The sequence below is a fragment of the Stenella coeruleoalba genome, assembly GCF_951394435.1.
Source record: "Stenella coeruleoalba genome assembly, chromosome: 11".
Lineage (NCBI taxonomy): Eukaryota > Metazoa > Chordata > Mammalia > Artiodactyla > Delphinidae > Stenella > Stenella coeruleoalba.
The window spans coordinates 57,057,226-57,070,672 of NC_137157.1; the positions used below are offsets into that span (position 1 = coordinate 57,057,226).

The 13,447-nt window shown below is 40.2% G+C and overlaps 1 long non-coding RNA gene and 1 pseudogene across 2 annotated transcripts in view; one reads left to right on the forward strand and one right to left on the reverse strand.

The window, feature by feature from the left end:
• LOC307194083 overlaps positions 1-13,447 on the reverse strand; it is a 461,642-nt gene that overhangs the window by 398,251 nt on the left and 49,944 nt on the right. The gene's annotated exons all lie outside the window — the stretch shown is intronic.
• LOC307193896 (thymidylate synthase-like) overlaps positions 1-13,447 on the forward strand; it is a 45,711-nt pseudogene that overhangs the window by 20,614 nt on the left and 11,650 nt on the right. Inside the window, exon 3 of the transcript in view lies at positions 6,954-7,129. The product of the transcript in view is annotated as a thymidylate synthase-like (transcript). The remainder of the gene's footprint in view (positions 1-6,953; positions 7,130-13,447) is intronic.

Consider the following 13,447-nt stretch of genomic DNA (forward strand, 5'->3'; position numbering starts at 1 on the left):
CAATCCCTATCAAATCACCAATGGCATTTTTTACAGAACTAGAACAAAAAATCTTAAAATTTGTATGGAGACACAAAAGATCCCGAATAGCCAAAGCAGTCTTGAGGGAAAAAAACAGAGCTGGAGGAATCAGACTTCCTGACTTCAGACTATACTACAAAGCTACAGTAATCAAGACAATATGGTACTGGCACAAAAACAGAAATATAGATCAATGGAAGATGGTAGAAAGCCCGGAGATAAACCCATGCACCTATGATCAACTAATCTATAACAAAGGAGGCAAGGATATACAATGGAGAAAAGACAGTCTCTTCAATAAGTGGTGCTGGGAAAACTGGACAGCTACATGTAAAAGAATGAAATTAGAACACTCCCTAACACCATACAGAAAAATAAACTCAAAATGGATTAGAGACCTAAATGTAAGACTGGACACTTTAAAACTCTAAGAGGAAAACATAGGAAGAACACTCTTTGACATAAATCACAACAAGATCTTTTTTGATCCACCTCCTAGAGTAATGGAAATAAAAACAAAAATAAACAAATGGGATGTAGTGAAACTTCAAAGCTTTTGCACAGCAAAGGAAACCATAAACAAGACGAAAAGACAACCCTCAGAATGGGAGAAAATATTTGTAGATGAATCAATGGACAAAGGATTAATCTCCAAAGTATATAAACAGCTCATGCGACTCAATATTAAAAAAAACAAACAACCTAATCCAAAAATGGGCAGAAGACCTAAATAGACATTTCTCCAAACAAGACATACAGATGGCCAAGAAGCACATGAAGAGCTGCTCAACATCACTAATTATTAGAGAAATGCAAATCAAAACTACAATGAGGTATCCCCTCACACCAGTTACAATGGGCATCATCAGAAAATCTACAAATGGGGCTTCCCTGGTGGTTCAGTGGTTGAGAATCTGCCTGCTAATGCACGGGACATGGGTTCGAGCCCTGGTCTGTGAAGATCCCACATGCTGCAGAGCAACTAGGCCTGTGCGCCACAACTACTGAGCCTGCGCATCTGGAGCCTGTGCTCCACAACGAGAGGCCACGATAGTGAGAGGCCCACACACCGCGATGAAGAGTGGCCCCCGCTTGCCACAACTAGAGAAAGCCCTCGCACAGAAACGAAGACCCAACACAGCCAAAAATAAATAAATAAATTTATTTTTTTAAAAAAAAAGAAAATCTACAAACAACAAATGCTGGAGACGGTGTGGAGAAAAGGGAATGCTCTTGCACTGTTGGTGGGAATGTAAATTGATACAGCCACTATGCAGAACACTTTGGAGGTTCCTTAAAAGAACTAAAAATATGGGTTTCCCTGGTGGCACAGTGGTTGAGAGTCCACCTGCCGATGTAGGGGACACAGGTTCGTGCCCCAGTCCAGGAGGATCCCACATGCCACAGAGCAGCTGGGCCTGTGAGGCCATAGCCACTGAGCCTGCACATCCAGAGCCTGTGCTCCACAATGGGAGAGGCCACAGCAGTGAGAGGCCCGCGTACCACAAAAGAAAAAAAAAAAGAACTAAAAATAGAATTATCGTATGATCCAGCAATCCCACTACTGGGCATATACCCAGAGGAAACCATAATTCAAAAAGACACATGCACCCCAATGTTCATTGCAGCACTATATACAATAGCCAGGTCATGGAAGCAACCTAAATGCCCATCAGCAGATGAATGGATAAAGAAGATGTGGTACATATATACAATGGAATATTGCTCAGCCATAAAAAGGAACGAAATTGGGTCATTTGTTGAGACGTGGATGGATCTAGAGACTGTCATACAGAGTGAAGTAAGTCAGAAAGAGAAACACAAATATCGTATACTAACGCATATATGTGGAACCTAGAAAAATGGTACAGATGAACCTGTTTGCAGGGCAGAAATTGAGACACAGATGTAGAGAACAAACGTATGGACACCAAGGGGGGAAAGCGGCAGGGGGGTTTGGGGGGGTGTGATGAGTTGGGTGATTGGGATTGACATGTATATACTGATGTGTATAAAATGGATGACTAATAAGAACCTGCTGTATAAAAAGTAAAAATAAATAAAAATTTTTAAAAAGTAAAATATGACACAAACGAACATATCTATGAAACAGAAACAGAATCACAGACATAGAGAACAGACCTGTGGTTGCCATGAGGGAGAGGGTTGTGGGAGGGATGGAGTGGGAGGTTGGGGTTAGCAGATGTAAGCTATTACATATAGAATGGATAAAGAACAAGGTCCTACTGTATAGCACAGAGAACTATATTCAATATCTTGTGATAAACCATAATGAAAAAGAATATATATTTTCAAAAAGAATATACATATATATGTATAATTGAATCACTTTGCTGTACAGCAGTAATTAACACAACACTGTAAATCAACTATACTTCAATTTTTAAAATTAAATAAAATAAAGTAAAACATTTAAAAAAAGAAATTATCTAGTCTGAGGAACAGATATAAAAAGAATAAAGAAAAAATGAACAGAGCCTCGGAGACTGAGGGACACCATCAAACATACCAATACACACATAATATGAGCCACAGAAGGAGAAAACAAAGAGAAAAGGACAGATACAATATTTGTAAAAATAACGGCCAAATTTGAAGAAAAAAACATTAATCACATCCAAGAAACTCAACAAACTTCAAGTGGGATAAACTCAAAGACATTCACACCTAGACACATCATAATCAAACTATTGAAAGCCAAAGTATTCTATTCAGGACAGCAGACAGTAAAGGGTCTGGATTAGATATGCATAGAGTTCTGGGATAAGTAGAAGACACAGTTTAAAAAGTTTGTTTGGGATTAGGCTACAAAAATAGTACTGGCTTGAAGTGATAAAGGCCTGAACTAAAATAGTAGCACTGAAAATGGAAAGGAAAGGGGACTTCCCTGGTAGCGTAGTGGTTAAGAATCCACTTGCCAATTCAGGGTACATGGGTTCGAGCCGTGTCTGGAAAGATCCCACATGCCACAGAGCAACTAAGCAAATGCGCCACAACTACCAAGCCTATGCTCTAGAGCCCATGAGCCACAACTACGGGGCCCACGTGCCACAACTACTGAAGCCCACGCGCCTAGAGCCCATGCTCCACAACAAGAGAAGCCACTGCAATGAGAAGCCAATGCACCACAACATAGAGTAGCCCCCGCTCGCCGCAACTAGAGAAAGCCCATGCCTAGCAATAAAAACCCAACACAGCCAAAATATAAAGAAATTTATTTTTTTTAAAAAATGGAAAGGAAGGAATAAGAGGGGGAAACATAAAAGCCAAATCAGTAGACCTAGACACTGATGTCATTGACAGCGTGTATGGGAAACATTCAGAAATGACCCAAGTTTTCAAGTCTCAGTCATTGCAAGATGGCAAAAGTAATGAAATCAGGAATAGTTGGTTAGAAAAGGAAGGAAAAATATGAAGGGTGTGGTTTAGGATATGTGGAGCTTGAAGCCCTGAACATACATAGAGACCAGCAGTAAGGGATTGGAAATGTGGAACTGAGAGAGACTGGGGAAAGGCTGCCATCCTGGTTTGCTCCTACTGCCCTGGCATCACATCCAGTCTCACATTTGTCCCAGACAACAATTTCCCAGTTTGGGCAATAAATTATATGACCACATGATCTCTGAGGGAGAAAGTAAAAAGATTAGGGAAAAGCTCACAGCACAGAACATTAGGCAATGCCCACTGATAGGTAAGAAGAGAAGGAATAAAAACAGTTATGGAAACAGGAAACCACAATCAGAGAAATAGGAATGTATATTCAGAGACGTGACGGAGGGAGCATGACTGAGGAAAGATGGTCAGCTTTGATGTGATCTTCAGAGGCCCCAGGAGAGAGATTCCATCAAGTGGTGGATTATTAAAGGTTCAATTTTTTTTATTTTCTCATTCAAGAAAGTAACAAGTTAGAGGATAGTTTGTTTTCTAATGCTAAGTATATTTGCTGACTGAGGGGAAGGAACTAGCAGAGATGAATTGAGAGAAGATAGAAGTAAAAGCCAAGCTAATGAAAAGAGCGAGGTCTCATAGGAGGTGAGGACAGGAGGGAAGGAAATGGTAGAGAGAGGAATTAAAACATCATATATATAAATGGAGCTTTTCTTAAGAATGGATGAAGGCAGAAAATGTTTGAAGCAATGAGAGGTTATGGTGAGAGAAGAAAGGAAGAGAAAATGAAGGCACTGTCACTCCCTGCAGTCAGGAGTGGCCCTTATTTATCGAGTGTGGTTGTGCCTGACCACTTGGATTCAAATCCCAGCTCTGCCACCAATTCCGTTATTTCGAGCGAGTTATCTGAGCTCTCTGTGCTTCCATTTCCTCATCTATAATGAGGATAATCATCATTGTTGTGAGGTTGAGTGTATACAAGCAAAAGTGCTTAGAATAGTAATGCTTACTGAGTGCTTCCATAATAAGACTCAATTGTTATTATTTGCACAGTAATGTCTGTAGCCACCCTGCCTCACATGATCATTGGAGCTCCCGAAATGTCCCATGAAAGAATGAAATCAGAATCAAGATAGTCTGCTGGAAGCTAGGATGTGTGAAGGTTGTTGAAGAATAAAGATCAAGTAGATGAGAATTCTAGAATTCTACAGAGGCAAATTAAAATGACTAATAATCAAGGTCCTGGTTAAGGGGGAGACCCCTAAGGCCAAAGAAAGTTGACGGTGACTGGCAAGTGATAAGGATGAAGGGAAGTCTCGGTAGGTGTAAGGGGATGTGAGGGGAAGAACAGAGCAAGCTAAATGATTAACTCTTCAATATTCCCACATAATGAAATGCCTTTGTTAATCCCATAGTGTCTGGGGGATCACATTACGACAACATATTACAGAAAAGCATTCGCTGAGTATGCACACACACGGAACCCAGAGGAAGATGCAAAACATCTTTGCTTTCCCATAATGTCATCCTTCAGTTAATTCCGTCCACCTCAGATAAGCATCTGAAGTTCCACTCTCTCTCTCTGGATTTCCTCCCTCTTCCCTCTCTCTCTGCCCCACTGCACCTCATTGGTCCTTTTCTACCCCCTTCCCCTCCTTCCAAGTCCCAGCTCCACACAAGTGGGCCAATATTCCTGTGTAAAGAGGCTTCAGGACCTTCAAATCTTCCTCGGTTTACACTGACAATATCTTAGAGCAAACTTATTACTACATTAACAAAAATCTCTACCTCTTTATTCCAATCTACAAAAGACCCCCTTCATACCTAAGATGAGAAAAGAAATAGAAGGTGACAGTTGCAAAGAAAATCCTGTCCTGTCAGGTAACCATTTTAAATACAAAGTTTGTCCCAGCCTCTAGAACAGTGTCTAAACATGATAGTCCCCTAATAAATGTTGGATGGATGAATAAATGAATAAACACAAACTCCAAAGTAAAACATGACTGACTTGAACATTAATGACTGTTGGCATCCACAACAGTCTCTCCTGAGCCTTTTGTTTGCTAACTCACTTCGTCAGACTGATTGCATTGAGTCCCAATTTTTCACACCTCCCTGTATCCACACCCTTTGGTAGTTGCCTTCTCACCTTGACTCTGGACTTGGCCATGTGATGTGCTTTGGAGAATGAGAAAGCAGCAAATATGACTGAGCAGAAGCTAAAAAAACGCTTATACATGAACTGCCACTAACATGAGAACAAGCCTGAGCTAACCTGCTGGAGGAATGTGACAAACACAGGAAGGACAGATGAACTGTCCCTGTCAAGGTCATCCTAGGTCCACCAGCCACCAGCCTACCCACCAGCTGATCACATAATCAAGATCAGCAGCACCAAATTCATGAAATATAATAAATGGCTTTTGTTTGAAACCACAAAGTTTGGAGTTATTAAGCAGCAATAGCTAACTGATACACTTCCAAACCCCAAATCCCCCTCCGGCTACGTTAGACTGGCAGCCCCACTGCACCACTTTGGGCGGTGGGAGCACCATCGCACCATAATCTATGTCGTGCAACACAGAGCCTTTAAGGCTGCATACAGCAGTTCCGCTGGGAGAGCACCAGAATAAGTTAAAACCCTCTCTCTCCTGCTTGCCCTTCACCTTTAATGACACAGGGAGAAAGGGAAAAGAAAGTTAAAGGCAGTTTGAGCTATCAAAACTAACTGCATATTGCAAAAGGAACCATTTCGTTTGACTGAACATTTCCAAACAAGTTTCAGCTCCTGAGCATTTTAAACACAGAGAGAAAACAATATAAATAATGTATGCGTGTATGTATACGTGTATATACACATATATACCTACATGGCTGTTAGGGAATCATTTGCAAGGGACATTCTGAATGTTAAAATGGTGTGGATTTCTACACTCCTTCTTTCTGGCTTTCCAGGCACCAGTCCCATCAATCTCTAAACCCTGATACCAGGCAGTTCATTGTTTTTCAAATTTATGACATTTTTCAGTCCATTGTTTTTAAACCGTCACCCTCAGTGGGTAGCTGGCACAACTCATTGCTACTCTCAGCTCCCACCAAGCTCATCACCCTAGGAGTGATGTGCTAGCAAATTTTTCAGTTGACTGCGCTCCAGGATGGTAAATACTCTCTGTGTGCTTCCTCTGATGACATCATTAGTTTTGTCCTCCAACCTTTACCCAAAACAGAAATAACTAAGATTGTGATTGCCCATCCCAAACACATAATGAAAATGAGGGAAACTGAAAATAGAACCAGTCATTCTATTCAACCTCTTGGTGGGATGGAAGACTAACTCTCTCCCAGACATCCCAATAGTTTTATGTCATCGTTGCAAAAATGTCTCTAATATTGCAGGATCTATCTGGTCTATTGAGAGACTATTCTGTATGTGGTTCTCAGTTTAAACCAGCTTATTTTGATCTGCTGTATTTTCTCATTTATTTTCTGAAATGCATAACTTATGGACTTAATTCTCATCTCAGGAAATGGCCTGATTTCTCCGAGTGTTCTCAAACTAATTATGTGGAGTTCAGTGAATGTGAAAGTCAGTTCTTCCTCTCTGTCCTCGCCTGGACATTAGGCGTGATCTTAGGCTGGAGTATGTACCTGAATGGAGGAATCAGAAAACCAGGTCCAGCTGACTCTGCCCCTTACCAGGGTGAGGCCCCGCGCAAGTCACAATCATGTCTGATCCTCAGGGTCCTTATCTACAAAACGAGGATCTGGATGATTTCCAAGGCTCCTTTTAGCACTGAAAGCTTATTATATTATCCACAGATTTTTGTGATATTTCCTTTTACTTTAGTAGAGAGCATACACTTATTTCAACATTTACAGCATTTCCAATCGGTATATCTCTTTATCTAATTGTGTGCCTGGATAAAATTTTCATGAGTATATTTTTAGTTCCCCTTCCATCTTGGGGTTGGAAGGGTTTGAAAAGTACTTGGGCAATTCAATCATTCAACAAACATTTATTGAGCACTTATTATGTGCCAGACCCTAGGCTAGGGGCTTGGGAAAATAAAATGAAAGTGATTATAATACTGATGTTCCTAATTATTTCTCTACAAAAACAGTGAATGAGAGACTTGGTCTCAGCCTCAACCCAAAGTATATATCTAGTCTAAGAAAATGTTTAAAAAAGATCACTATGTTATACCAGACCCAAGAAGACGCTAAAAACTTTTGCTAAAATGGTATTGGCAATATACACCCTCTGGTCCATTTTAAAGAGACAGTGTGAAAGTGATCTGAGTTCTGAGAACTACTTAAACTAATTAAATTGTCTAGCCAGTGTCTGGTACAGTAGAGAAGTACTACTGTAATTTTTATCTTCCTACACCTCCTTCCTTTCTTTCCATCTCTTTTTCCCTAAAATTTGTCTGACTTCTCTCTCACTCTTCCTACCCTAGCTGTACTCAAAGGGTACACCATTGGAGCAGCAAAATCACCAGGCATCTTCTTCATTCCCACTTTCAACACTGGTGAAAGACAACTGCCTTCTTTGCTTCTAACCTAACCACATTCCCAACCTTTTGTTCAATACAGGCTTACACCAACATGACCTGGAAACCAAGTAGGTGAAAGGAAATCTGGTAGTGTCCATAGTTTGGTGTGTATTAAGAAACCTGCAGAAGTCTGATATTACCCAGGAAGCCAAATAATTCACATTGGCAGGAAAATTCTACATCTGCTGTTCTCCACTCCCTGACAAGGCTCAGTAAGATTGAATCTGTTGTGTGACTACATATTTACATAACAGATTTTTTCTCTGCTTTTGTGTTGCTCTAACTAATTGATATAGAATGCAACTCTAATCTCCAGTGCCCCTCCCCCCAGGAACTAATTCTATTAGAATTCAAGCATAATGAAGACTCATTAGTAGAGGTGTATAAGTCATTAGAAAAGATAATTTACCACACAGAGAAAATAAATAATTAAATGGCTTTAAAACACAGTATTTGGCCATACTTATTTAATGAAATATGTTCTAAAGACAAAAAGAAAAAAATCCCTTAACTTTTATTTAGTAATCTAATTGCTGGTAGTAATATTGGTGTAGTTATTTTTAACTATTCATCTATGTAGTATGATAATGCTATAGAAAAGTATATTGCTGTTATTAAGAATCAAGGTTTTCAGAAAAGATCCAAATGTGTAATTTTTTAAGTAAAAACTCTACAAAGTTAAATTTGAATTGGAAATTTCAGAATGAACTCATGGGCTTTTTCAATGCACATTACTCAGCTCTTGTCTACTGAAAAGGCTTGAAAGCCACAACAGCCCAGTAATGAGCACCCCTACTGACCATATTTGGGACTCAAATATTACAAACCACTAAAAAGAACCAGGACTCCTTGGAGAAAAGCGGATTCCAGACCTAGGGCAGGAAATAATACAAGATGAGTTTGGAACATTTTGTTGCTCTAGAAAGCAAGGAAACCATCTAAGTTTAAAGGGACTTGTCAACAAGTCACAGAAACCAACTTAAGGGAACTCTGACTGGCCAGAAATGGGACAATTTGAACATCAAAGAGAATAATGATTGCAATCGGTTGAAATACAATGAATATATAAAAATCCATGATGAACTTTTTAAAAAGCCCTTTAAAGAGAATAAATTTAGAATTTATCTTGCCTGTCTTTAAAAAAAAGACTTTATTTTGGAATACCAAATAGCTCTAATTGATGAAAGAAAGCTCTTCTTTTCAGAAGACTTCCAACTGATAAATATAGCAGGAATTATAGCATTAGAAAATCACCATTTGCAATCCTTAATAGAATCATTGTTCAGGCAACCATCAATAGTTGGCAAAACAATTAGGTAAAAGGATAATGATAACCAGATATCCATGGGGTACCAAAGTAACACCTCACTGATTATAAGGGGGAACATGCAACGTTACAACAGAAGGATCAGATGATCACTCTTAGCATCCCTAAAACCAGAGGACAATATGTACATCCTGATATAATATGAAGTACCCAACTCCACCTATGACATATTCTTGTCAAAATGTTGAATCTGAACTTAAGATTTTAACTTCCAGTTTATGGAAAATACAAGGGAAAGAAGAACAGGTTAAAATCTACCATTCAGAAACAATCAGACAAATCAGAATGAGGGCTATTCTCCATGACAACTAACCCGGACTTTTCAACAAGTCAATGACATGAGTAAAAAGGGTGGGTAAGGATACTGTTAAAGATTTTAAAGGACTCAAGAGACATAACAATCAGATGTGTTTGCCTTATTTGCATTCTACCTCAAACAAACGACTTGTTAAAATAAAAAAGGACATTTTTGAGAAATTCAAACATGGACTGGATATTAAATGACACTAAGGAAATAATGCTAATTTGGGGGTGGGGCTATAATGCCATTATTTATGCCATTATTATGTGATACAGTGGTTAAGAAGATATTCTTGGGACTTCCCCAGTGGCACAGTGGTTAAGAATCCACCTGTCAATGCAGGGGACACAGGTTCGAGCCCTGGTCCAGGAAGATCCCACATGCCACGGAGCAACTAAGGCCGTGCGCCACAACTACTGAGCCTGCACTCTAGAGCCCGTGAGCCACAACTACTGAAGCCCACGTGCCACTACTACTGAAGCCCGTGCCTAGAGCCTGGGCTCCACAACACGAGAAGCCACTGCAATGAGGAGCCCGTGCACCGCAACAAAGAGTAGCCCCTGCTTGCTGCAAGTAGAGAAAGCCCGTGCACAGCAACAAAGACCCAATGCAGCCAAAAATTAATTAATTTTTTTTTTAAGAAGAAGATATTCTTATTTTTAAAGATATATAAATACATTTAGGGTTCCCCTGGTGGCACAGTGGTTAAGAATCCACCTGCCAATGCAGAGGACATGGGTTTGAGCCCTTGTCCGGGAAGATCCCACATGCCGCGGAGCAACTAAGCCCCTGCACCACAACTACTGAGCCCGCGCTCTAGAGCCCAGGCTCCACAACAAGAGAAGCCACCGCAGTGAGAAGTCAGTGCTCTACAATGAAGAGTAGCCCCCCGCTGGCCACAACTAGAAAAAGCCCGGGCACAGCAATGAAGACCCAGTGCAGCCAAAAATAAATAAATAAATAATAAATAAATATATGTATAAATACATTTAAATATTTAGGGGCAAAAAATATCAGATTGTCCAGGATTTGCTTTAAAATTCTTCAGCCAAAAAAAAAGAAGCAGCAGCAAATGTGGCAATGTTAATAATTGTTTAAGGTGAGTATACAGAGCTTCATTATACTATTTTTCAACTTCTGTATCTTCTAATTTTTCATACATAAAAATTTAAGAGTAAAGTTTCTTAAAATATGATGAAAAACAAAGCCCCTTGCCTCCTGGAGACTACTTTATGATGACTACAATTATTTTGGGTATAGAAAATGACTGCTGGCTTTCAGAATCTCTCTACAAACATCTGAAGTCTTAATTCCCTGGTGAATATTTTGGTATTCCCTGTACTTGTTTTTCCCAAATTGGACATTATACTTCTTATGAAATCTTCCTTCCCCTAAGACCCACATCAACTTCCACCTCCTTCCCTAAATCTATTCATTCATTCAATGAACAACTATTGGGTGACCTCAATGTGCTGGATCCTGCATTAGACACAGGAGATATATTATAGAAGCAATAAAGACAAGCTCTTGACAAGTTCTCTGTGACAGAGACAAGTAAACAGGAAATTACAGTGCACAGAGAAGCAAGCTCTGATAGGGAAGCTGGAGAGTACCACAGGAGAGGGACCTACCCCAGTCTGGAAGGAGTGACTTGCACACTGAGACCTGAAGATCCAGTAGGAATGAGCTAGGGGTCGGGAGACCAAGCACAGTCCAGGCATAGGGAACAGCAAGTGCAAAAGAACAGCAGTAAATGAGAACAAGCCATGTTCTTAAAACTTGTGATAGTTAATTTTATGTGTCCACTTGATTGGGCCATGAGGTGCCCAGATATTTGGCCAAACATTACTATGTTTGTGAGGGTGTTCCTAGATGAGATTGACATTTGAGTTGATAGACTGAGTAAAGCAGACTGCCCTCCCTAATGTGCAAGAGCCTCATCCAATCAACTGAAGACCTAAATGGAACAAAAAAGGCTGAGTAAAAGAGAGTTCCACTTGCCTGACATTTTCAGATTGGACATTAGTCTTTTCCTGCCCTCAGACTGGAACTTTCACCATCAGCTATCCTAGTTCCCCAGCCTTTGATTCAGACTGAAACTGTAGCACTGGCTCTCCTGGATCTCCAGCTTGATGACTGCAGATCTGAGGACTTCGCAGCCTCTATAATTATGTGAGCCAATTCATCATCATCATCATCATTTATTTTATATATATATATATTTATATTTATATATATATACACACATACATACACAATTGACCCTTGAACAACATGAGTTTGAACAGCATGGGTCCACTTATATGGGGATTTTTTTCAATGAATACTATAGCACTAAACAGCCCGAGGTTGCTTGAACTGGGGATTTGGCACTGAGGATACAGGGGACTGACTGTGAAGTTGTACTTGGATTTTTGACCGTGCAAGGGTCGGCGCCCCTAACTCCCGCATTGTTCAAGGTCAACTGCATGTTGCATGTATGTGTGTATATAAAAATAAATGTGTGTGAGCATGTGCGTATACATATTTGGTTCTGTTTCTCTGGAGAACGCTGACTAATACAGAACTAAAAAAAAACTTAGTAGAGATAGCACATGAAATGTATGTTTGGGAATGAGAAAGGTAGAGGGGAAGAGACTAAGTTGGAGAATTAAGCAGAGTTCATATACTGAACAATTTATCTCAAAGGGAATGTGAAACCATGGGAGGATTTGCATTTAAGAAAGGACACGGCTGTTTTATGAAGAGTAAATTGCAGGGGGCAAGATAAGAGTCAGGGAGACCAGTTAAGAGGTTATGGCCATATCCCAGCCAATAGGCTCTCTCCATAGCACGCACATCAAGACATTCTGAGGCTCCTTCATGGCCTTCATCCCTTCTGCCTTGAAGCACAGATATTTATGCGCATGCTTTCTCTCTTCTTCCAGAACAATCTCCTTAAGGGTGGGAACAAAGTCACATAGCCTGATAATAACAGCTAGCACTTAACACTCAGGATATACTAAGCACACTGTATACATAACATCTAATTCCACAATAACCATGTAAGATAGCTATTATTCCCCATTTACCAATGAAGAAACTCACATTCAGAACTATTTGCCAAACAAGTATGTGCACCGGCCCACACAGCTGGTAAATGGTGGCACTTGGATTCCCACCCAAGTCAGCCCTGCTCCAGATCTCTCCAAGCTCCTGTAGTGATCAATAAACACACATACAGTTGAGCTGCAAGATGTCTGAGTCCAATCTTATCAAACTACAGATTTTTCTTTTGATGCGTGTTTGCCTACAGAGGCAAATAAGTTACCCATATTTCAGGGTTGGTTTTTTTTTTTTTCTAGAGTACTCTATACCAGGGGGCATTTTATTCTCACAGTGAATGTGAAAGTGCAATTTGAGGATTTTCGACACAATAGTGTAAGTACTGAATGGACTTGACCGGCAATGTCAGAAGAAGAGGAAGAGGATGCTGGAACCAAAGAGGAAAGTCAAGGCCAGCCAAGAGCATCAGTGGCAGGCTCTATGCAGTTCCAGGAAACATTAAAGGCTGGCATCACTCGCCGCTTAATCCATAATGTGACTGAGCCGCAACCCCAGTGATTTTGAGAAAAAAGAATCAGCAGAATTTTGCAGCTTTAATAGAATGTATAAGCAACTAAAAGTTTCAGGGAAGCCTTCACTTCATTACCTCAGCAGTCATACCCTGACCTTGTGGCCGCTCTTTGTGAAAAACCCTTTTATGTTTTTTCACATAAGTGGAATTAACACTTATATGGGGATTTTTTCCCTCCATGGCATGAACTCATGGTAGACGGATGCTTCAGTAGATTACAA